At 38.9% G+C, this 26,522-nt stretch overlaps 1 long non-coding RNA gene across 1 annotated transcript in view; it reads right to left on the bottom strand.

Annotated features, from left to right (window-relative positions):
- Nucleotides 1–9,566: 9,566 nt before the first annotated feature.
- Nucleotides 9,567–26,522, bottom strand: part of LOC123957145 — a 135,821-nt gene continuing 118,865 nt past the window's right edge. Inside the window, exon 4 of the long non-coding RNA XR_006821744.1 lies at nt 9,567–9,628. This is a non-coding gene — a long non-coding RNA (uncharacterized LOC123957145). The remainder of the gene's footprint in view (nt 9,629–26,522) is intronic.

Here is a 26,522-nt window from a genome sequence, read left to right as displayed (position 1 = left end):
TGGTGGGCCAGTGGCAGTATATCATAGATTTTTTTATTTTTATGACAACTATTTTTATGATTGGTCAGTAAATATATTTATGTATTTATTTTTTTTTATTTAGCCTATTGTTAATTCTATTGTATTGAAGGATGCAATTCTATAGATTGGTTAAGCATAACACATAGTTGTTTATATTCTTCACTAAAGGCTCTAAATTTTGATGTGTATTAAGTAGCCTATATCTCTATTAAATGAATGCTTGTGTGTCTGACTGTATACCTCAACCTTAAAAAACAAATCATAGGCATGTGATTTATTTACACACAATATTTCTTAACAAATTGTCAGCATATGAAATCCAGCTTAATCAATCAGAAAATTAGTATGTTTTATAAAGTCATTACACTGCCTCGTAATGCTATCACACATCTGACAGGCCACTGTGCACCACACAGAACGCTGGCCGACAAATTGTGCAGTTTGGCTTGATACTCATCAAGTATTTGATTTTGAATTCCAAATAGTCGAAGATTCGATGCTTCGATGGGCAGAGCCTGATTTGACTGTCAATTTCACAGTCGAAGCTTCGCAGGGAAATCAGGATCATGCCATTTTGGCGATATGGGGGTGCTGAACGTCTGATTTTACATAGAACTACCAGTTTTCTCCCAATAAGTTTATATACAGCCTATTACAATATACATTTAAACGTTTAATGCTGTAAATAAACATGTAAAAAGAAAAAAACTTTCAATAAATGTTTTTAAAGTACATGAATAAATCCAAAATTGTAACCCTAACCCTGGGTCATCAGTGCGCAGCGTGTAGGCGTAGCGTGTATGTAGTGGCAGAAGAGGAACACTTGCTGAAGAGACCAAGCCCCAGCTCCACTTGTATTGTGCCCAGTTGTTCGCACCAATTTATCACCGTTGATGAACCACACAAGGAACATTATATCATTTTTAAACAGCCAGCCACTTGATTTAGACCCGCGAGGAACTGTGACGTGCAGCACGGCATGCATGCAAAACTCTGCACAAGACCGGTGAATGGCAGGCGAGAGAGAAAATGTTCAACAATAAGCCTCAGTTTAGCTTCGGCTCGCAATTGCCGTGCACAAAAACATACATGATTCAAGTATCAGTCGACTATAGGCAGGACTTGACGATTCTAATTCGACTATGTAAATCCTTAGTTGGGGACAGCCCTAGATTTCTCCCACTCTCGTTGTCGTCGGTACTTTTGCATCCGCTTCCGTTTCAGAGGGAACGCGGGGGTTTCTCGAGCTGACGCCGCCGTTGTTTCATCTCGACTCCCAAGAAACTCGTCCTTTTCTGACCCCTGAACTTGACAGTATTAATCAACAGTGTTGGGGGTAACGCGTTAAAAAGTAACGCATTACTGTAATCAGATTACTTTTATCTGTAACGCAGTAATGTAACGCATTTCTGTTGATAACTAAAGTAATCATCACGTTACTTGCAAACTGGTCCTTGAACTATCCGCATAAGGGGAGGAAAGAAAAATAAATCAAATGTCCCTTTGTGCTTGTTTGCATAACACTTTTCCGACCTCACTTTTGACTTTAGCGGCAGTTCATGAGGACGCAGAAATTGCAGAGTCTTTCGAAGAGTGGAAGTATTACTTCATATTATTTCGCGAAAGGACAGCGATACCCTCTAGTGCGCCTGTGGTGGGCAGTCTTGTGCTGACTCCGAGGAGGAACATGTTGTCTGACAAACGATTTGAGAGACTCCTGCCCAGGGTGCGAACTACGGGTGAGCCAGGGGGAGATTAGCTCCCCTTAATAAGACATTAGCTCCCCTAAAAGCATGATTTGTGATATTTTGGAGGGTTTCTAAAATATTGACATCATGCTTCATTGACATTAATCTCTATTAGGGGTGCAACAACTAATCAACGTAGTCGACAAAAATCTATTATTAAATTCGTTGCCAACAAATTTAATGATCGATTCGTTCATGACGTCATTGGGCCGTAACGACACCGTCAGCTTAATGGACTAAAGTGATGTGATTAGTAAAGTTACTAAAACAACATCAGCGCTACAGTAACACCTTCACCACCTAAAACCTCCAAAGTGTGGTAGCATTTCACTCTTCACTCAGCCAAAAAGTTTGTTAACTGCAGCGTCTGCAAAGCTGAACTTTCCTGGAAACACCGGACCATCTGAAGAGGAGGCGCGTAACGTTGTTGTTCTGTGGATGATGAAGACTCGTCTCGGTAAGCTAGTTAGCGAGCTAGCTTCCCATTAAAGCCATATTAACTTCACACTATGAGCTGTAACGTTTTCTATACAGTTTGCTTTGGACAATTTGATTGATTTTTAATGGCGCTGAGAGTAGCACATTTATTATACACGGGCGCCATTATTAACGACCGCGTTCACATTCCAGATGTGCCCTGACTTTACAATCATAAACGATGCATCGCTCACGGCAACGTTCCCAGCTGGAGAACGTGTTGCTGCCGAGTGCGCAAGATTAGACAGCACCGGACAATTTCATACTTTCTAAAGAAGAGAAAACGGTTCTCCTGTCTATGCGTGAGGCAGCGACTAATCCACCCCAAACTCCCTTAAAAAGGGTTAGGGAGAGATTTAGGGAGAGATGTTGAGTTAGGGGAAAATATATAAACGTTGTGAAACGCTGTCTACTATAAAATCGTTAATTAATAATTATTATAATAATTATTGACCCCCCTGTAAATTCAGCAAATGTAATGCATGACGTTATTCCTTTCTTTGTATATGGGTTCAGTTTGTCCCAGTGTGTTGCAGTACTGGTGTGTAAACAGCAGATCAGCTGCTGAGATCAGGACTTGATTTCAGAGGAACTTTCTGTTGCTGTAGCAGAAACGTTCATTAAAAGATGCATTTTGGAAAGCAGTATTTATTTTGATTATTATTGTGACTGTTAATTAGCACATGCCTAAAACAACCTCAAGTTTAATTTAAAAGCTAAATAAGACGCATTGTGTAATTTTGCAATTCATAATCCGAATAGTCGATTATTCGTTTCAATAATCGATAGATTAATCGACTATCAAAATAGTCATTAGTTGCAGCCCTAATCTCTATATTTCTCTATCATCATGGATCATGCTGAGCGTCAGACTTCATCCAGCCAGAGGGAACGATCACTGACCGTCCACAACGGTCCGCAAGTTTTAAGCATTATAGTAGGCTACTGCACTCTAGCCTTGTTCTTCTCTTGACAAATATTGGGCTGATGTTCACAACTTTGTTGTCAGCTTTGTGGTATTAAAGAGCATAATACAGAGATCATGTTTAGGTTATCATTTTAATAAGGATTTGTGTTGATGTGAGCATATATGAGGTGTAACTTTACTGTTACTGTGCATCACAGGTGATGTTACGCTGTAATCCAAAAGTAATGTAACTAGTAGTGTAACTAACTTTCAGCAGTGAGCAATCTAGTAAAGTAAGGTATTACTTTAAAAAAAGTAACTAGTAATGTGTAATCCATTAGATTTTTTGAGAAACTACCCCAACACTGTTAATCAAACCAACAATGGCAGCGAGTATTACCCAAACAGTGGTAGAATAGGACTTCATAGAATGCGGGTCGGATGATTTGCATGGGATGCTGCATTAAAGACAACTCGGAAATACGGGACAAACCACATCCCGTATTGATTCAAAACGGGACGTGCTATTTAGTTCTCAAATACGGAATGATTCAGTATTTCAAGAGACAGGTGGCACCCTAAGATGTCATAGTAAGTGTGCTAACATCAACTTGAGATGTTTAGCTAGCGGCTAAACCTCTGTCTGTGAAACATCTGGCTGATTTTCTGGCTGAGTTGACGATTTTGCCAACACAACAACCAGTGTTTCCCCTGCCGCCGCTACTAAAATTTCCCATGATCATTAAACTACGTGCTACAAACGTTTTCAATTGCACGCTGTGCCAGCACGGCAACACTCAATGCTTGGCTGACGACATGATGACACAAAAGACAAACATGAACAATCGTATCTGTAATGATTCTGAGGTCATATTAACAGGGTTTTAGGGGGTGATGCCCAAAACATGCTGTGTCATAAATGTAAAATCACTGTGGAGAGCATCATAATCAACCAAATAACTTTCCCCAATTCTAAAGGTTGTAGTTCCTCCCCAGGAGACTGATCTTTGGATGTTTATCAGCGTGAATGCTGTGAAGCAGCATTCAGAATAATAAAGATTTGATGAAGATGCTTCACAGCATTCACACTATTGTTATTCTTCACACAATTCACACTTCACACTATTCTTCTTCCGTACGTAAATCTCATCTTAAAAAATTCTCTTTAACTCGCTGCCCTGACCACAATTTTAACTCGTTTAACTGACGTATAGATTTGTCTCTGTGCCCTTCCAAAGGACAAGAGAGACAGAAAATCCTCCATTGGGAGCCAATATAAATTCTCCTCAACATTTCTTGACCAGAGCAGAAGGTACCAGTTTTTCAACTTGCCAAAGTGGTGCCTTTTTTCAACTTTATCCACACAAAAAATATATCAAATCGTTCGCAAATGCCTTCTGCCGCTGACGGTCAGGTCATTTCGCCGATACGGCGTAGAGTTTCGTCTCTAGGGAGATTTGTTTGAGGCAAAGATTTTGAGAATTTCCTGTATTAGATAGCTGGTTAATAAGCAGAAACAATCAAAGGCAGACACATGCGCACACACTTGGTCCTGTGTTCTGATTGGTGGACAGACGTTTACCTATTTCTTAAATGAAAGTCACCGCACTGCATCCAGAGTACTGCTTCTGCTACTACTACTACTAGTACTATTAGTAATGCAGTAGTTACTACAACAGCTGATACTACTCCTACCACTAATAATACTTCTTTTACTAATACCACCACTACAAATGGACTCACTACTACTACCACCTGGTACTACTACTACAACTACTACTATTAGTAATGCAGTATTTACTACAACAGCTGCTAATACTCCTACCACTAAAAATACTTAGAATGTAGGCACTCAGCTGATTGAGATGATGTAATCAGGTCAGTTTGATTGACAAACACACACAGAGAGACTCAAACAGACACACAAGCGCACACACACAAACAACACAAACACCCACACAGAAACACACACTTCCACACACACACAGAGATGCACACACGCGCGCACACACACAAATTACAAAATAAAAGCCCTATTGTGTTAATCTTAGTCAGGTTGAGAAAGGCTTCTCAATAGTTCTCCGGACCCAAATTCTTCCAAATCAAAACCACAGTTAATGCATCTTAACAAGGAAATCAGGATGAGGCTGATTTTTCAAAATAAAATCCCTCGATGGTGACAAGATAACCTATTGTTTGTGTTATGTCCTATCCAACCTAATGTTTCAAAATAAAAGCCCAAACACAGAAGCTTTCACTGCAGGATGTGACACCCAGCTTCTTGAGCCTTTTTGACCTTACTGAACCTTAAAAAGCTCAACAGTTTTGATACATAATGGGCAGTATTCAGCTTTTACATATCACAGACTTACTGTCCAACGGCAAGTGGCAAGTGAAGCTGGGAAAACATGTGTCTGACTCCTGGACTGTCAGCACTGGTTCCCCTCAAGGCTGTGTTCTTTCCCCTCTGCTCTCCTCCCTGTACAACGACAGCTGTACCTCCAGTCACCAGACCACCAAGCTCCTGAAGTGTGCAGGATCAGGAGCAGATCTATCCGTCCGTCCGTCCATCTGTCTGTCTGTCTCCCCCTCAACTTCCTGTCTGTCTTTTTTCTTTTGACTGACTCATATCAGCTTCCATTTATGACAGTACAACAACTTTCATCTTTCATCATGGTATTTTAGTCTGTTCATATTCCACATTCTTTTTCAGTGAATTGCAACTGAGCTTCTTAATAGTTTATTATGCATTTAATTTCACCTCTTCTGTATTTTCTGCAATCTTTTGCAGTTTTTTTTGTGCATTTCAGCTTCTTCATACATTTTAATTAAGCTTTTTTGCATTTTCTGCAATGTCTTGCAATTGTTTGTGCATTTCAGCTTCTTTGAGCATTTGAATTACACTCTTTAGCATTTTCTGCAATCTTTTGCAAGTTTTTTGTACATTTCAGCTTCTTAATGCATTTGAATTAAAGGCAGGGTAGGCAAGTTGCTTCTAAAACACTGTCATATTTGTTGCAACTGTCTATATACACCAATGCATATTAAAAAGTTAGGTGCACTGCAAAAGAGAGTATAAAAATCAGCTGTCTATAGTTCTCTCAGGGCTGCAGTAAACACAGCCACTCGTTTCATTCGGACCGAATGCAATGATTGGCTGGGTGACTGTCACTCTCCCTCGCTGCCATGGCGACCAGCCGTGCTGCTACAGGAGCTACCCAGATGCGCGCACCTGGTCAGCTCGCTCAGACCTGACGAGCGAAGCGGTCAGACTGGAGGTGATATCTGCCTTTTCAACGATAGTAACAACTGAGGAACATCAAAAAGCTGACACACTGTGGTGGCTTTATTTCTGCTGGACAGGTAATCTGGTTTTTATCATTTTGTACTACTTAGCATACAGCTAACGGTAACTACCTACTTAGCATACAGCTAACTGTTGCTACGAGTGCAGCATGCTGGTTGGCCTGGATTACAACCACCATGTCCACAGTCCAGCCAGGAGAAAAGCTGATGACAGTTCAGTATGTTGCATTATGAGTACTCCTATGCATTTTACTCAATACATTTATAAGTGATGAATCAAAAAATATTAAATAGTAAGAGGATAGATGGTGCTGATTTATTGTTTTGATTGCATTTTATGTGGAAATGCTAACTACTGTATAAGAGAATAATGTCAGGTGTAACAAACTTTTCACTAAGCTGATCCTCCTTTCTGTATTATCAGGTACGGCAAGGTGTACAACAAAAAGTCCAGGAAGTGGAGATTGTACTCATTGAGGGTGGAGAAGGACTACAATTACATCGCAGACCTCCAGAGTGCCATCCTCCTCCTCCTCCTCCTCCTCCTACTCCTCCGGTTGTCTACTACTGCCCAGACGCAGAACCAGGTGACCTGATGATCCCTGTCAACATGGGGTTCTGTCAGATGTCCCTGCCCCAACTGTGTTGCTAGATACAGCAAAATATAAAACAAAAAGTAATATGGTTGGTTTTGAAATGTGGTAATCATGTCAGAGAGGTGATTGTGATATATTTAATCATCTCAACAGCAGCGATACGATGCTACGTGTAAAGTCTGGACTGTCTTCATAATCAGTTGAGATACATCTGGACACACCTTGTCTCTTCCTGTATATCCTTATTTTTATTAATGTTTTAAAAATGATCTATTTGTGATATAGGTTGTAGTTTTAGTAGTATTTAATATCAATAAACAAGTGTTTTACCACATTTGGATGTCATTATTGGAGACATAAGACATAAATGTAGTTGCTTGATTGTTTATGCTGCAAGTGCAAAGAAAAGGCATTTATCATTTTCAATGTTTTATTTAAAAAAGAACAGGGAAAAATATCTTTGTGTTTTCTCTACCCTCCTGGGAATAAAACAAAAACAATGTACAGGTATTCATCCACAGAGTGGATATAATTATTTGTTTGGCACTGTGTCAGTTGGTGACATTACATCTTACACCCTGCTAGGATGAAACCTCTGTATTGTCCTGGTGGATCAGGAGAACAGTTGTGTATCTTCCAGAAACAGCAACTTAGTATCACGACTCTGTGTCTAAGTGCTCCACACTGCCACACTACAAACTGGCTGAATGCTGCCTGACTGAACTGTCTGTTACTCTGTCCTGGGTCTGGAAGGTCAGCCATGTGTGGTGCATGGAAACACTGTAGTCTATATGTTGTCCACAGTCCTCAGATTCTGGTCTATAAAGGAATATATAGTTGTTAGAACCCCAAATGGGAAAGATCGGTGTAATTGGAAAGAACATTCATCAACATCATCAGATATTTTTATTGAACAGGACTTCTGTGTCCACATTACACACCAGGTCAATGTACATAACACAGATGGCTGAAGCAGAGCTGTAGTTGTTGTAATCAGTAAACAATAATAAAAAAGTAATAACAACAGTGATGGATTACATAGCACTTTATTTTTGACACCCAAAGGGCTTAGGGGGAAACACCAGAGAAACTTTGAGACAAGTACACTGGGAGACAATAGACTAACATTAAAATACATATACCTGTTCATATGTCGTTGTTGGAGTGTGAAGCTCGACGCAGGTATGTGCTGCTCGGCTTGCACCTCATCCTCCCCGTCCTGCCTCTTCTTCCTCGGACCCCGGCAGCCCTCCTTCCTCTGCTTCGTCTCGACCCCGGGCCTGTCCTGGTCTGTGCTTGGCTCTGGGGTGCAGTCCTCATCAGAGACAATAATGTTGTCACCATGGAAGCTCTAACATGCAAAACAACGTACATGTTATGAGTCCAACAAGAAATTCATGTTCGTGTAGTGTAACTGATGGAAACGGGAAAATGTGTATCAGCCTGTTTTTTAGCTTTGCCCAATGTTACCGCAGCTGTAGGCACAGCTACCTGTTGCTAACAGTTAGCTAGCCAACTCGTTACTGAATCAAAGTCAGTCTTTTTAAACCTATCCAATATTAACATGCTAGCTTGATAGTGAGTACTAACAACCAGGTTAGTTGTTTAGTTTATTTTCATAACGATAAAGTAAAATGTTTTCTTACCCCTGACGTGAGCCGCTGCATCGTGCTGCTCTCCGCGCGTCACACTGTGCTCGTCCTCCAGCAGAGTCGGCAACGCGCGTTCACGTGTTTTGGGGGCGTGGCTTTGGAAGGAGCCCAGAAGGGAGGGGGTGGGAGTTCCTCTGTTGGATACTTTCAAAAATCCAGTTTCTTACTAGTTTCTCAGACTTACCGACCCTGCCTTTAAGCTCTTTTGCATTTTTCTGCAGGTTTTTGCAAGTTCGTTTCAGCTTCAGCATTCACACGCACCTTCCGCAGGAAGTGCAAAATTTCTAGTTTATGATCTGCTCTAGCTTTTCCAACTATTTGTTCAGAGATAAGGTGAAAATAACGGCCCAATATGATGTGAAATTACATATTTTTCATTGGAAATGAATTTTCTGCTGAGGGAAATATCTGGCTCTTTAGTGTCCAAATGCTCCAGTATGTTCACCAGCTGGTCTCTAACTGTGTCCGTCTGCTGTTTGGAGCTGAGCAGGTAGTGTACATTGGTCTTTTAGAGTTGTTTTGCAGAGATGCTATGTGAGTGGTGAGAGTAAACCAGCAGCTAAACAATGAACTGAAACTCGCTATAAAGCTCTGTATAGCTGAGGAGAGCTGCAGGTTCATCACCACGACAAGCAACCCCTTTCACATAGTCATTTAATATGTTAATAGTTACAGCAGTTATGCAGCTTCCAGGTGTTAGTGTAGGAGAAATACATGCTGGAAAAACAGCATTCATGCTCCGAAATTTGACCTTGGATCAATAAATAAAAATGAATAGACTAATCAGTAAATCAATAATCAGAAAAACAATAAACAGCAGCCATACTTTAATTATTTCCTTCTGCCTTTTAATTCTGTATCCAAACAAACAGCGGTGCCACTCGACTCTCCTCTCCTTCTCTTTGGTAAACACCTTGACATCTAAAAGGTGCAAGAGAACAGCCAGATGGTATGAAAATTTCATATCACGATTATAGTGACCAAAATTATCATGGTTATCATTATTATCACAGTATTGTAAAAATGTGCCAAAAAATATAAAAATGTACTGATACACACACTGAAACCATTTCAACAAGTTTTATATTGAAAACTACAAATACAATTGCCACTTTGTTTGCATAAAAAATAAAACAGCAAATACCTTTTGTAAACATATGAAAATCATCTAAGTGTGCATTATCAAGATTTTATATTTTATATTATACAGGTAATACAATGACCCCGTGGACAATTACAAGAAAACAAATAAGTCTTTAGAAGACAGTGATAGTAACTGCAATGAGCCCAAAAACTGACAAATACAGAGGAGTCTGTGGCGTTTTTAGATATGCTGGTTGGTTGACTAAACTGCGTAACGTGTTATCATGTGCAGTGGACGAATAGACTCTGCAGATACACGACGCACACAGCAACAGAACAACTGTAGCGTTTTTACAAGAGCAGCAACACTGAGAGCTTCAATTTACACGCTGTTAGCAAGTCAGAGAGACAAACCAAAGCTAAAAGTTAACTCACCCTGCATTCACTGTAAGGTTATTTTCTTCAATCAAGTTTCCCTCAGTGCTCTCATAAAAACTAAAATATGACTGGACTTCAGAGTGACTGAAAAATCTCCGCAGTGTTGTCTTTTGTCGTTGTCATTGACCCAAACAAACCCAGGTTGCATTCTGCGCATGCGTGCCTTCTTCTGGGAGACGCTGGACAGTGTTTGCTGTGAGATTATAATGGCGCGGTTAACCGTTCCCGGTTATCATGGTAATTAAAATGTGTATGGTAATAATAACCGTCGGGAATTTTGCCATGGTTTACCGTCAAACCGGTAATCGTTTCATCCCTACTTGGTGTTGCCTTCCTTGACGGCATACTGCTTGTGTGAGAGACACAAACGGAATAGGATATGGGAGGGAGGAAAGAAAGGATAGGAAAGGGAGGACGGGAAGGAAAGAAATAAAGGAAGGGACGAAGGAAGGAAAGGAAATGAGGGAGGGAGGGAAGGAGCAAGGGGAATAGAGATAAAAAGAAAGCAATGAAGGAAAGGAAGGAAGGGACAGAAATGAAATGAGTATGGAAAGAAAGGGGGGAAAGGAAGGAAAGGAAGTGACAGGAAAAGAGGGAGAGAGGGAGGGAAAAGAATCAAAAAAGAAGGGAGCGAGGATAGGAAAGGAAAAGTAAAGAGGGAGAGAGAGGAAATAAAGAAAGGAAGGGAAAATATTGGACTGGAGAGAAGGAAAGAGAAAGGAGGGGAAGGAAGGAAATGAGGGAGGGAGGGAGGGAGGGAGGGAGGAGGAAAAGGAAGTAAAAAGAAAGAAAGAAAGGAGTGATGTGACAGATAGTGAATGCAGTAGACAGAAATAACAGTGAAACAGTACTTCAGGCAGAGAAAGAGAGCCACGGTGTGGCAGCATGTTTGTACAGCTGAACACAAGCTGAAGAAGCCCAGGCCCCTCTCTCACACTCCATTAGGCCCTAAGCTCCACGGAGTGCTGCACTCAACACATAAACAGCCTCCTGGAAAAGCTCCGGGATGTATGGAAGAGGCAGGGGGACGCCAGGCTGGACGGAGAGAAACAACAGTACAATGCCTCCAAATTACAGAGACAAGAGACGGAGACAGAGAGGCCTGGCAAGAGACCAGAGGCCTAATCTGTCAAAGGTTTTTGTGCTTAAATTTTACACTTAGAGTGTGAACAGAACCAAATACAAAGAGTAGATATGAATCTTTAAGGAAGATTTAGTTACTTTAGTTTACTAATTATATGTAAATCCTAGCCTCAACCCAAGATTTCACTGTGTTTCATGTTTTCCTTTTCATGTTGATGGTAGATAAAAGCAATGTCAATTTCCTAGATGTCAAATTTCCATATACAAGAAGACTTGTAATGTGATGTTGTAATTGTCTGTTACAACTACTGGGGGAAATATTCTTGTTCTTTAACATGCTAAATGCTGCAATACCAGCTAGTCGCCAACCGTTGCTTAAAACAGCTGCTCGCAAGGCAAGAGCGATGAGAGTGAACTAAAACAGTAAAGTTACGGCCAGACAGCTAAACAGCGAAATCTGAAACTCACTGTAAAACCGAGGGGAGTTGCAGATTCAGGTCCTAATTCTTTGTACGTTCCTCTCTACAAGCGACCACTTTCACATTGTCATTTAATACATCTTAATTATAAAAATATCAAATACAGCCGCTTAGACTTTTATCTTATCTTAAAAACGCCTTTCTTTGATTGTCCACAGTGGAAAGATGAGGAAATGAGGGGATAGAGAGAGATGAGGAATGACATGTAACCAAAGTCCCCAGATGGACGAAGCAGTTCATGGTCTGTGGCTTCACCATCCAACCATCAGGATGCGATTTAGTACATCACATATTTTCACACTCAAACACAAACATAAACACAGGTACTATATGAATACACACAGATACACTTAAGGAAGCACACACTTGACCTGAGTGGACACATGCAGTGTATGTATATACACTACAGTGTACTTGTTGTATAAACATGCACACTGTACATTAATGCACACTCTCAAACATGCCTCCTGTTGCATACACACACACACACACACACACACACACACACACACTTGTAACCCACCATAGGGCTCCTGTCAAAGTGGCAGGTCATGTAAACAATGTGAGTTGATGTAAACAAGCATTGTGTTGCACAAGATGTAGATGACGCTCTGTGCAGTCAGGCTCTTGAGTGTTTGGGTTCTCTGTTCTGTGAAGTTTCAAAATCAAGTGAAGGTTTGAAACTGAAGTCCAGTATGACAACAGATTTCAGGTTTTCAACATTAGATCCATGTCTCATTTGAAGAAAAGCTACATTAAAATTAACGTACGTAATGTGATGTAATGTAAAGTGGCTTCATTTATCTTTGTAAACTCCCTTTTCACCTATCTCTGAGAGTTATTTTTCCTGTATAGAGCTTCCTGTATGACTGTTTAACTAAATGCTTGAAGAATGAGAAAGTTTATTGTTTGTTTTAAATGGTTGGAAACATTTTCTGACAGCTGACTGTACTTCCTGCAATGGGTACATTCACTCTTGGCCTGGTTGTTCTCGACCTACAGGAGTAGTTGTTCTAGCCCTCCTCGCTGACACACAGTTGAGCTCCCCTTGCTTTTGGGTCAAGTGATGTGAGGGAACAGATAAGTTTGGGCCGGTGCCGGGAGAGACTAAACACTCGCAGAGGGGAATGTCATTGTTTTGGAGATCTTCAGGAGGGTTTTTATGTACTCAGCTGCTCTCTGGCTGCCGTGCAGCATCACTGCTGGATCCCAGTTCCACGCCGTTTACTGCTTTTCTGCACAATCGAGGTCTTTGCCACACACGCTGAAACTGAGACCAGATTTCTATTTTTTCTACGGCTTTTATGGAACTTTTTTTCTTTGTAATTATTCTAGGTGTTCTCTTATATTATTTCATTCTGTTAAGGTAGTTTGTCCCTCCTTATGAGTAGTTTGATGTTAACCAAATAATTTCCCATTTTATTTCTATTTTCAGAAATTGACAAAGACATCCAAAACAGAACAGAAAAAAGTAAATCTTCCGTGCACAATGGTTTGACCTCAAACCTCAACAATAATTAAAAGGAGAAATGATGATCTTCAGTCAGATAATTAATCTGGAGCTATTTTAACAATAGAGGGCCCAGACTTAAATATCTGAACAACTATTTGATGAGTTGTCATCAAATTCTGTAAAGACATTTTTGGTCCCCAGAGGATATATCCCAATTACTTCGGTGATTCTCTGGCTTTTCCTATAGCACCACCATGACGTTCACATTTGTGGCTTTGAGTGAAATGTCTCAACAACTATTGGACGAATTGCCAAGACCTTTGAGTCTTCAGGATGAATTGTACACAACACCTTTGTGTTCAGTACTAAACTAAGACAATGAACACTGTTAATAAACATTATAACTGTTAAACGTCAGCATGTTAGCATTGTCATTGTGGCTGTAGACTCTTTGAGAGGTTTATTTAGTCTTCTATAATAGCAAGCTGAATATTTGGGGGGGTTTGGACTGTTGGTTGGACAAAACAAGTTATTTAAACATATCAACATGAGCTTTCGCAAAATTGTGATCCTCTTAGTAAAATAGAAAATGGTAATAAATTCTACTCAGTGCAAGTGTTTGAAACAAAGAGTTACTTTCCTCAGTGCCTCTAACGCTCTTAGTCTTTTTTTTTTAATATGACAAAGGGATATCAAGGTACCATCCTCTTTTTCCTACAAAGCAGTGCCGAAGCCATCAGAGGACCAGGGTGACAATGGTCAGTTGTTAAAAATCATAAACAGACCAAGTGCTTCTTTCAACACTCCGGGTATCATATTTTACGGCATTCCATTAGGAACTGGCAACCTCTCAAGGTTTACACATCTGCTAAAAAACACATATCTATCACTGGATGGAGGCGTTCTGGATAGGGGACCTGCATTAACACACCCAAAAAACTGGCTGATTTGTTATGGGTGTACGTGCAAGCGAAGACAGTTGTATTTTGCAGTTCTGAGTCAAACAACAACTCCTTCTGACTTTTCTCTTATTGTAGCTGGTTTGATAAATGCTGACCCTTTTGGCACAGCAAATACACATATGTTCTAAATATGTGCTTAGCATGCGAGGTATGTGTCCAGGAGCTCCTCTACTCGTAGTATAAAGGCAACTTAAACACACCTGCACATGTTTTAGCCAATAAATCTAAAATCCAACAGACACAAAAAGATGTTTCTACTTCAGAGAGTCCTAGAGTTTCACTCAGTCAATAGAAAGTCCTGATTGAAGCTATATTATGAAGATGTCAGTGACCCAGCAGCTGACCACACACCCCCTCCTCTCCTCAGACACGAACCCTTAGGACACCCCCACAACTCGAGTCCGGCACTTCCAACGGCAGAGCCAGACATGTGATGTGGCGCAGCGCTGTGACGAGGAGAGTGTCTCTCAAGTGTGACGGCCAAAGAGATGACTGTTTTCCAGCAGCGTTGGTGGAGTTCTTTTAGACGCTGCAGCGTGGACCACACAAGAAATGGCTCCTCTCCACTGGCTGACTGATGATTAAGCGAGACGTAGTGTATTTTCCTATGGCTCCATAAAGACACAAGCTGGGAGAGCCGTAAAAGACGGTGCAGAAAGACAATGGTCTGGAAATAAATAAAGAAGAGTGGGAAAAGTGGGGCGAACACTTCGCTTCTCACCAATAAAATCAATAACTCACCACTGTCTGCATTTTTCCTTGAGCGCTTATTTGTTCAAATGTCTAAGCTTGTTCGTCACCCTTTCTTAACTAAAACTGAGTGTGTTTCATACAAGTAACACACCTAGAAAGTGACATACAAATCACTGAATTTATCTCTCCAGCCACAATAATTGCTTGTGACTGAAATCAATGCATAAAAAGGTAAATAAGAAAGAAAGAAAAAGGATCATTTTTAAAGGATTATTATTATTATGAACTTTCCTTTACATATTTCAGCGATGATAAAGTGTTGTGAGATATAATGCGCCCCTATGAGCCAGCTCCTTCCAGTTCTTCTTCAGATTAATGGACCGTGTTGGGAAAAGTGTGCAGCGAGGCATAGAGCATAAATAAGGTCTTTAAGTAGGCAGCTATGGCGGCTGTGGGCTCAGTGGATGGCTCCGTCTACTCACAGACAAAGACCGAGATGTGATTTACTAGTCCTACATTACAGCTCGGCTCATACAGATAAAAGGGAGACTCTAAGAATGTGGTCCGTGACTGCATGTGATCTTCCAATAGTTAAATAAACCCAGAGCAGTGTCAATGGAAAGTTTCACCTCAGAGTCACTTGAGAAGTTTTGATGCTTGCCCAGACAGTGTTTTCTTTTTTTTTGTTTTCTGAAGGTAACAACTACAAACAAGGTCATGAATCCTGTAAAGTGGCTGCTGTGTTGGTTGGATGATGTAGACTATCTGGGTCAGAGCTTGGCCTCAGATGTAACCCAATCTTAACCCGTATTTTTACTTAAACTTTTAGTGCAGCTGTGCAACTTAAGCTTAACATACAAAAAAGGAGCCAAGTTTCTTCTGGCGCTTCACAGGTCTCCCCTATACAGCATACATTAACTCCCCTGCAACATTAACTTATGATCTTACAGTGCTAATCGCTAAGGTAGACACGGTGCCTTGACATTATAATTATTTATTATTATTGGGTAATGATAAATATGGTTCTTTTGGGACTTCAAAATGTAAATATATACAGAAAAATGAAAAACTGACCTTAAACTTTTTATAATTGAAATGTAAAATCCATCAGTTTGTCTGCTTTATTTCTCCGATGTTTATGCAAAAAACTCTGTGATGCAATCATGTTTCCAAGAAATTACATGCATATACTACTAATACAATGACATATATGTTTTGAAGGAAACAGATTATGTTTTTTTAATCAACTAATCAACAACTATTTAATTTAATGAGGAAAAGTTCATTAACGTATCTGGCAAGTCACAAAATGCTGACACTCAACATACACTGAACAAAATTATAAACGCAACACTTTTGTTTTTGCCCCCATACATTCAGACAGCATGAGTATTGCGTGCAGTTCTATCACACAGCAAAATGCCACAGATGTCGCAAGTTTTGAGGGAGCATGCAATTGGCATGCTGACTGCAGGAATGTCCACCTGAGCTGTTGCCCGTGAATTGAATGACCATATCTCTACCATAAGCCGTCGCCAAAGGCGTTTCAGAGAATTTGGCAATACATCCAACCGGCCTCACAACTGCAGACCATGTGTAACCACACCAGCATCTTGAACTCCAAGATCGTCTGAGACCAGCCACCCGGACAGCTGCTGCAACAATCGGTTTGCATAACCAAAGAATTTCTGCACAAACTGTCAGGAACCGTCTCAGGGAAGCTCATCTGCATGCTCGTCGTCCTCAACGTGACTGCAGTTCGCCGTCGTAACCGACTTGAGTGGGCAAATGTTCACATTCGATGGCGTCTTTGGAGAGGTGTTCTCTTCACAGATGAATCCTGGTTTTCACTGTACAGGGCAGAGGGCAGACAGGATGTATGGCGTTGTGTGGGTGAGCGGTTTGCTGATGTCAGTGTTGTGGATCGAGTGGCCCATGGTGGCGGTGGGATTATGGTATGGGCAGGCGTGTGTTATGGACAACGAACACAGGTGCATTTTATTAATGACATTTTGAATGCACAGAGATACCGTGACGAGATCCTGAGGCCCATTGTTGTGCCATTCATCCATCACCTCATGTTGCAGCATGATAATGCACGGCCCCATGTTGTAAGGGTCTGTACACAATTCCTGGAAGCTGAAAACATTCCACTTTTTGCATAGCCAGCATACTCACCAGACATGTCACCCATTGAGCATGTTTGGGATGCTCTGGATCGGCGTATATGACAGTGTGTTCCAGGTCCTGCCAATATCCAGCAACTTCGCGCAGCCATTGAAGAGGAGTGGACCAACAGGCCACAATCAACAACTTGATCAACTCTATGCAGAGGAGATGTGTTGCACTGCGTGAGGCAAATGGTGGTCGCACCAGATACTGACTGGTTCCCGGACCCCCCCAATACAGTGAAACTGCACATTCTCGAGTGGCCTTTTTTATAATTTTGTTCAGCCTAAGGCACAGCTGTGCAATACCCATGCTGTCTGATCAGCATCTTGATATACCACACCTGTGTGGTGGATGGATTATCTCGGCAAAGGAGAAGTGCTCACAACACAGATTTTGACAGATTTGTGAACAATGTTTGAGAAAAATAGGCCTTTTGTGTACATAGAGAAAGTCTTGAGTTCAGCTCATGATGAATGGGGCAAAAACAAAAGTGTTGCGTTTATAATTTTGTTCAGTGTATTAGTAAAATGTAAAACTTTGTCATGAGTTCTTTGACAATAGTACTTTCAAGTACTAAGTTGAATTCCTATTATTAATTTATAAAGTGGAGACCAAAATACATTTCTGATGTTACTTTATGAACTGCACAGAAAGATTGTCTGGGACAGGTTAGATACTCTCCCAGTGGAAGAACTAAATTATTAAACCATTTCAGCATTTAGTTTTTATGCACCACATACCTGGAACAAACTCCCAGAAAACTTGGTCTGCTCCAACTCTCAGGTCTTTCAAATTAAGGCTTATTATTATTATTAAGACAAATTAAGACTTTTTTCCTGCAGAATGGCACTGAATTAAAGTGCTGACTTTTCATTTATATCGTGCACTGCAACTTTTTAGATTGGTGGGGTGGTGATGGCGCATCGATAAGATTCTTGCCTTTGGTGTAGGAGACTGGGGTTCGATTCCCACTGTGACCCATCCACTGTTGTGTCCCTGACCAAGACACTCAACCCCTCGTCGCTCCAGAGGCGTGCGACCTCTGACGTGTACAGCAATTGTAAGTCGCTTTTGATAAAAGCATCAGCTAAATGTAGATCATTTTTATCTTTTAGAGTTTTAAACTTTTAGACTTTTGAAACCTATTTTAGATGTCTTTTTAATCATCTTGTGTTTATTTTATAGCTTGTTTTATTGCCTTTATTGCCTGAAGTCTTATGTAAAACACCTCAAATTGTCTTGTTGTTTAAAGGTGGTGTACAAATATACTGGCTTTGCCTCAACTCCATTTAGTCTATACTGCAACTATGTTTGAGACTCATGGATCTCAGAATGTAGTAAATCCAGCCCAGTGATGATAGGACACAAACAGAAACACATGAGTGTTTCAGAATCCTCAGTGGATTCCATGAGAACTTAATTTAGCATTTAGAGCAGGTCTCATTTTAAGTAACCCTGAAACAGTGACAGCAGATGTTCACAGCCTCAGCAGCTGGCTGCTGAATACTACAGAGATTTTAAGGGGGTGACTATATTGTATACCGCAGTGGACGGGAGTCAGTGCACTTGATCCATGAATTTAAAGGCTGAACGGTGAATACCACCCACTGAATACCACACACGGCTGTGCTGCTGCTGCTGCTGCTGGGGAAGGATGACACACCAACATGCCTTCACCGGCGGAGTGATAACAGATGGAGATGCGGGAGTCAAAGCTCCCAATACAAAGGTGTTATGTGTTGGTGTTGAACTTGTGCAACCCTTCAGAAGAAGGGGGGAGATGTTAAGTGGTCTAATCCCCTATTCATACGTTATATATCACAGCTCAAATATGAAGACCTCGGCTGGTTTTTAAACATACAGTAGATCAGCACTGTAAGTCCGGGATGGCACTAAAATAGATAGTCTATGCAAGTATGATATGAAAATTTAGTATTTGTCTGTCTTTTTGCTTTTTATATTTAAAGGAATAGTTCAACATTTCCGATATACACTTTATTCCAAATCGTGAGATAGGGATAATGTCACTCTCATGTCTGTACTGTACACATGAAACTACCACCAACAGCCTGTTAGCTTAGCTTAGCAAAAAAACACTGCTCCCAGCAAAGAAATAGCCCAGGGCATAATCTCCTGTAAAACAAGATTTAATGTGTTAATAAGTGAGCTTTAGAGGAGCTGGCAGGTGGATATTGTTACTTTCGAAAACAACCAGGCTAGCTGTTCCCCCATTTTCAGTCTTAGTGCTAAGCAAAGTAGCTTCATATTTATAGTACAGACATGAGCGGCATCAATCTTCTCATGTTAACTCATGTTAACTGAATAGGCGAATTAGCCAAAACATCAAACCATTCGTTTTAAAGCTGAAGACTACTTTTATGCTTTTACTCAAGTACACCTTTGAATAAAGCACAAAAAACCTTCTCTAGAGTGATTTCATATGACTGACTTCTATTTAAGTAATTCTTGGCGGTAAAAACACTGCACATGAACCTGCTCTCCCACTCTGATTCCTGAGCGATGTCGAAGAATCAGTCATCAGAACCACAGACGAAGAAATCTGCCAACTGCAGGAGGTCTTGATTTAGTAATCAACTGAAATAACAGTGGAGGGCCAAACAGATCTGCGTGTTGACAGATCACTTTAGCGAGTGCCATGATAAATGAATATGGTGAATGTTGTTAAACGCCGCTGTGATTGGTTGTAGATTAACTCTGCTATTACGAATGACCTCATTCTTTCGAGGGACAAATATTATAATATTATCTTTTCAAAGTGGAATGCTTACAGTACAGGGAAGTCTCTCCTGCTAACACTATTTTCTTTAGAAAAGTCTTTGTTAGTAGAGCAAGTTGAGGTGAATGCTGAATGATGTTATGTCGACAAAGCCCAGGGTTCTGAAACAGGATATTTTTTGCAGTTATGGAGAGACTCTGTATATTCATATCCCCACACCTTCTCCCTTTGTTTTTTTTATCATTTTATCGCAGATACTCAACATTATCTTATCCTACAATAAAAATGTAGACTTTGATCTATTCTAAAGCTGCTCTCTAGTAATGAAGAAACAAAACAATCTGAAAAGTTGTGTAAAATAAAATATATTAAAAGGACATAAGGTAAGATTGACTGGCTTACAATATTATTGAAAAAACCTTTTTAAAATAAAATATGACTGACAGGACATAATATACTTAGCATAACATCAGTATATTTTTACTACATCAACATGCAGTCCATGGGTCCACCCCACATTACAAGACATATGGAGACACTTTGCAGTTTGTGTCTAACAGCCACTTTTATAAAGGACTTAACTTCATATGCTAAACTCTAGTATAACATTTGGACAGTGGTAAAAGAAGTATTCAGATACTTTACTTAAAAGTAAAAGTAACTACGTTCCACGTTCTACAAGTGCTTCATTATGAGTAAAGGTCCTGCATTTCAAGACAAATGTACTTAAAATATAGAAAGTTAATGTACTAATTTTGCACAATGGCTCCATTCAGGGTGTTATGTAACTGTATAATGGGAAAATTATTAGCATTATTAAGCAGTATTTTAATGTTGTAGCTGGTTAAGGTGGAGCTAATTTAAATTAATTAATATAATTCTTAATTTTAATATAAATATTTCATAGTACACTATACCATTTTACAACTTATATTGTATACCACTGCATGTGGAGAAGATCCGTCCTTTCTTTGTCCCCTGTATTCACTGTGATTCAAGAAATGTCTTTTTATCATCTGTTCACTCCTCTGTATTCAATCAGTGATAAATGTACACATTACAGGTGGCACTCCAGGTAAATATGTCTGGAATTGGTCATAAATTATTTTTTTATTACCATGTGAGAAGCACAAGACATTTATGTTATGCAGTTATACTGAGCAGAAAGTCTTCCAACTTCTTGCAAGTTTCTTTATGTATTTTTATGTCTGGGCCTATTTAGAAGCCTTATTTTCCCATCTGATGTGTAATTTTAGAAAATGACAATAATAACAGTAAAATTAGCTGGACAGAAATGTGTGGGTTAATGGCCGGTAACTTTTATTACGTTAAAAGGAGAATTAAGATAATTGTGCAAGTTGGTATTTCCTTAATGGCTCACTCCCTAAATGGATTTTTATAATTGCATAGAGTACAGCACTGTGGCCTCCCCACTGTTCACATCTAAAACAAAATCCAATGGCTGGTTGTTCTAACTTGTAACTGCCTTGTAAATCAGTTCTGTGGATTTAAAGAGATACAATTTAGAGTTATATAAGATTTAAAACACTGTAAGGGATTGAGTTCAAGATGACGTGTTGCAATACATCCACATGGAGCTTGTGCTGTAATCTTGTGGGCAATGTACCCACAATATGTAATGTAGCCACCAGAGGGGGCCAAAGTACTCAGATTAGTTCTTGTTCTCACATGAAACACAGAAATGCCCTTCAGCTCAACAATTCTTTTACCTGGAATATTCAGTTGTGTAGAAAGAGTCTGGAAAAAGTATTTTACATGTTCCATACTAAGTGGGAAATTGCTAAAGTACTAATTGTTGGAGATTATTTGTTTTGTGCTGATAGTGTTGGCCATGTATGTAATTTATCTTATCCTTATCCTTCACAGAAAAAGATGAGACAAGCCTTTATCGATCCCCAGAGATACAGGTGTTGCAGCAGCACAAGGATAAGTACAGATAAATGTAGAAAAGTAAAAAAATAATCAAAATAAAAATACATACTATTCAAGAACAATTTCAAGGCAAGCATTACACAGTCACAATACACATGACCAGTGACTTAAACTAATGCAGTGGTGTCATACTGTCTGAAGTGAAATGACACAGTGGTGTGATTATGGGCTAAAAGTATAGTGCATGAAAGATTACATGATACCATCTATTATAACAGCATACACCAGAATAATATAATGGGTTTCATTAATGATACTTAGATTTGTCTGTGTTAATTTATAAATATAAAATATTAACTGTAACATAACATACTTAACATAATATACTGATATAGTATAATAAAGTTCAGTACAATATAGTATGGGATATTAAATATTCTATAAGGTGAAATGTAGTAATGTAGTAATAGTAAGATGTATGATGTGTAACATAATATATAGTATACTATGGCAATATAGTTTTAAATAAAAAATACAAAAAGTATAGTGTACAACAAATAAATATCACATTATTAAATATTATACTATACTATTATATATTATATTATATTATATACTATATTTATTTGCTGCACAAAAAAAAGACTATAAAGAACAAAGACCTAAATGACAGCATTAGTTTGATGATTTAACACAATGTCAGACAGACTGACTTCAGTAAACTGGGAGGAGGGTATTTAACAGACAGTAGAGGGAGACATCAGCTGACAGCAGGTTCATCAGTCCAGAGAACAGAAGATCAAGTGAACATAAAATAGCTTATTGTTCCGCTATCTTTGGTCTTTGAAATTGAGATATTATAACACCAACAACAACAACATCATAAGATTTTCATAGTGAAGTATTAAGCAGGCAACGTGTTGACCTAATGTGTATCCTGTGTGTACATTGTGTGTTGATGTGAATGGCTGTTTGTCTATAATTATACTGTATAACGTTCATTATTATACAAATGTATTTCTTGGAAAAATAGATCTAGATCTCCACGGCACAACTAATAATGATGAACTAATTAACGTCTGTAAAGACGATTAACTCAATGTATCAACAACTTCTACTACAAACAATACCACTAATACTGCACTTCTATTACAATTTGTACTACTAAATAGAGTGCTAGTGGTCCTACAACTACTGCTACTGCTAAAACACACAATACTACTATAACTATGATGATAGAGACACCAATGCAGCTAAAATTTTGAAATGTAGGTGAGATTGAAGATAGATCCATTTTGTTTTGTTGTTCATCATATGATGATTTAAGGGCCAAATATTCTTCTGGTTGGATGACTTTTAAAAAAACACGGGGTGTGTATCAAGACAGATGATTATTTTGTGATAGATTTGAATTTGGTCATTGTGGGACAGAAGACAGAAGTTTTTAGTTTGCAATATAATGCCATGTTATACATTAGAAGTTATGTCTGCCAAAGGTTTCACCCCTGCAACTATTGCAATCACTAGTACTACTCTAGGCAAGGCAAGGCAAGGCAAGGCAAGTTTATTTGTATAGCACATTTTAACAGCAAGGTAATTCAAAGTTGCATTACATAAAACTTAAAAGCAACAGGGAAATATAAAAAAGTTTAAAAGCAACATAAAATATAATATAAGTTACAGTGTTACAATCAGGGTTAAAAGAGTTAAATGGAAAATAAAAACAGGCTGAGGGGTTGAGCAAATAATTGAGTTATTCTGAAAAAAAGAATAAACAGAGAAGTATACTTTAATCTACTCTCTCTAGCTAGTCTGTACTTGGGTCAACAGCAATCTTTGGGTCCACTGAAACTCCAAAAACCCTTGGACACTACAGAGAAACCAGGACATGTCTGTCAGCAGGCCACTTTGATCCAGTTATACTCTAGACCCACCTGCGCGTTTACAGGTGGACAGAGGTTCCTAATCATTGCAAATACCACAGCTGCTAAGGTGCCACAAATACTTGTCCTACTGATATGCTATCATTCATAGCCACCACCAACACTGCTAATACCTCTACTATTACTACTACCATAAATGCTACAGTTATTGAACTTCTTCTAATTTGAAAGGAATTCATTACCAGGTTCAATTTATTTATTCATCCATAAAACTGTGTAAATTCCCAAACGAATCAACTAATGTGCAGTACAGATCATAATATCTCATAAAATAAAACCACGATAAAAAACAAACCTATATTCCATTCTCAATAGAAATTACTTATAAACCTTAAATATTGCAGCTATTACACAGGAGTCTGGACAGTAATAATGATTTAATTAATACAATCTGCTTTCTAATTTATTATCAGCAAAGGAAGAACCAGCTAAAGTGGTTGTTTCAGATAATCAGGAAATAAAGAGATAAAAGGCGGAGATTAATAGATGATTTAATCTGACTTGAAATGTGTTACATGTCATCTCCGCCATCCCTGTCACTAGGCACAGTACCATTACACTATTTAATTGTGCAGAAACACCTGAATAATAACCTAAAAACCTACATTTGCTGCGAGAAGTGATATCTTAATGCACAGAAACACTTGCCTTATACACACAGACAGAAGTCCCTGTTTTGCATAAAAATAGATCCAGACACGAGTGATCAGATAAATCTGTGATCTGCAGATTAAGACAAAGAGTTTAAGAACTAAACCCAAATGAGACCGCTTCAAATCCTCCTCACCACAGGACGCCTCGGGCAAAGAGTCGCCTACAGAGGAAACAGATGCAGCGAAAATTTTACAGATTATATTCCTGTGGAATAAAATATGGACCGTTTTTGGATTAAAATCTATTATCTGATTAAATAAATTAATCTGTGTGTTATAAATCATTGTATATCTTTAGCTTTGCACACATATTCTCATCATTATCCATGGCGGTTAACATGTTAACACCTCATGGCTGCAGTTGCTGTACAGAAACAAGAGTGGTATCAATGTTGTCTTCTAAATGTCAAATTATTCCTTTATTTATTCATGTGTGTCAACAGTTATGCTACTAATAGCTTGTCCTATAAAGCATCCTAACTGATGTATCAACAGATAATGAATGATTGTTCCCTATCACAGATATTTTATACTGTGTTATCAATGATATTTGATTTCACACATGAACAACAAATCATTTCAATAACAGGGCGTTTAACTTTTTTGCAACTGGCCCCACCATGCCAGTGGGTTTGAAACTTACCGGCCCCAAGACAATTTTTACTGTCCCTCTCTCCAAAAGTTATTTATCAGTGTTACAATCAAACCAAAGACTTAAGTTATGTTGTACTATTAACATGTTTAATCCTTTATTAAATACATCCTGGATATAAAAAAAAAACTAAATTGTAATAAGTTAAATAAAAATAAATAAATAAAAAGGTTAACAAAACTATTTCCACCTAAATAGGACCATGATTTTCTAAATGAACATCATGCTGTGTTGAAGAAGACTTGAAACTAGCGACTGAGACCATAAACTAATTAGGAAAGTGTTTACTGAGATAATAAATCAGGTTCATTATACCATTATTTCTAATGGAACCAGACTTCTTTTTGCAACCAGCGGAATTGCCCCCTGCTGGCTGTTAGAGAGAATGCAGGTTAAGCCTGCCTGCCCAGACGCCATTGTTGGACTCTTCACCTTCCACCCAGCTCTGCTGCTCTTTTGTTTGCCTTATTTTTACACTGACAACGTGCACTCCAGATTAATCATTGTACTCATGTACTTTCCTACAACCTACTGATTCTGACTTCCACAACTCATTGGTACCATTCCTGTTGCTTACTTTAATACATTTTAGCGGCCCATGAGTCAGTTGTAACATTGGGTCACAAGTGGGTTTAAAACTATGTTTAAATGTGTTAAAAATGTCTTTCTTCACATTGGAAATATAGTATGACAAGAAAAAAAGTAATTGTCTGATGAAAATTAGCTTTAGTTTCTCAAATACGAGGATTTGCTACTTTTCTCTATTGTATATAATCGTAAAGGTGAATATCTTTGGTTTTCGACTGTCATATACCAAAAGGACTCATCTAGCAATTGATAAAATATTCGGCTGATTATTTGATAATGTAGTTACAAGCCATATCTACTTAGAGTGTGCTATAAATAATTGATTCATTGTTTATATAAAGCTTGTATGTGCGTTACATTTAATCATTTGGTTGTACAACCTTGTGCTGTATATTAATAAATAAACTACTTTGATACCTTTGGACAGGAAGGGTTAAAATAAAGTGTTACCCTAATGGCTAATAGTACATGACTTCTCCCACTCGTGGTATCAATGGCTGAGGAGTGACTCACCTTGGTGTATCAAGGTGTGAAGAGATGTTAGACATTGAGGGGCACACTGGACCAAAGTGTTTTTGATATTAAAAGTAGGTTCTTTGGGAATCTGAAATAAAAAACTGCTTTCAGCTGCTTTTGAGACTGATGTAAAAGAAACACACTGACTCTCTGAATACTTATTGACAGTTAGCTGCTAAATTTATGTCCTTTGAAATGAAAAGACTGTTTACTGAATAGGACTCCTGATTCCTGATTCTGTCTTCACTCACTTCTTGTTAGGAGCACATAGATTTTCTGACTTTTCATGTCACAAAAGGCTTGTAAGCTGTGTCAAAGCACCACTTTAGCCCATTTGATGAAGTTTTACAGCCTACATGTGCTATTTGTCAAAATATGCAGCACAGCTAAAGTGTTGAGACATGATGTTAATGTGACCAATGTAATACCTGCTGCTAAAAACTAAACACAAGTACTTGTGACAGTTTTTT

Source organism: Micropterus dolomieu, linkage group LG19 (genome assembly GCF_021292245.1).
Source record: "Micropterus dolomieu isolate WLL.071019.BEF.003 ecotype Adirondacks linkage group LG19, ASM2129224v1, whole genome shotgun sequence".
Classification (NCBI taxonomy): Eukaryota; Metazoa; Chordata; class Actinopteri; order Centrarchiformes; family Centrarchidae; genus Micropterus; species Micropterus dolomieu.
This window is presented reverse-complemented; position numbering and strand designations above follow the sequence as displayed.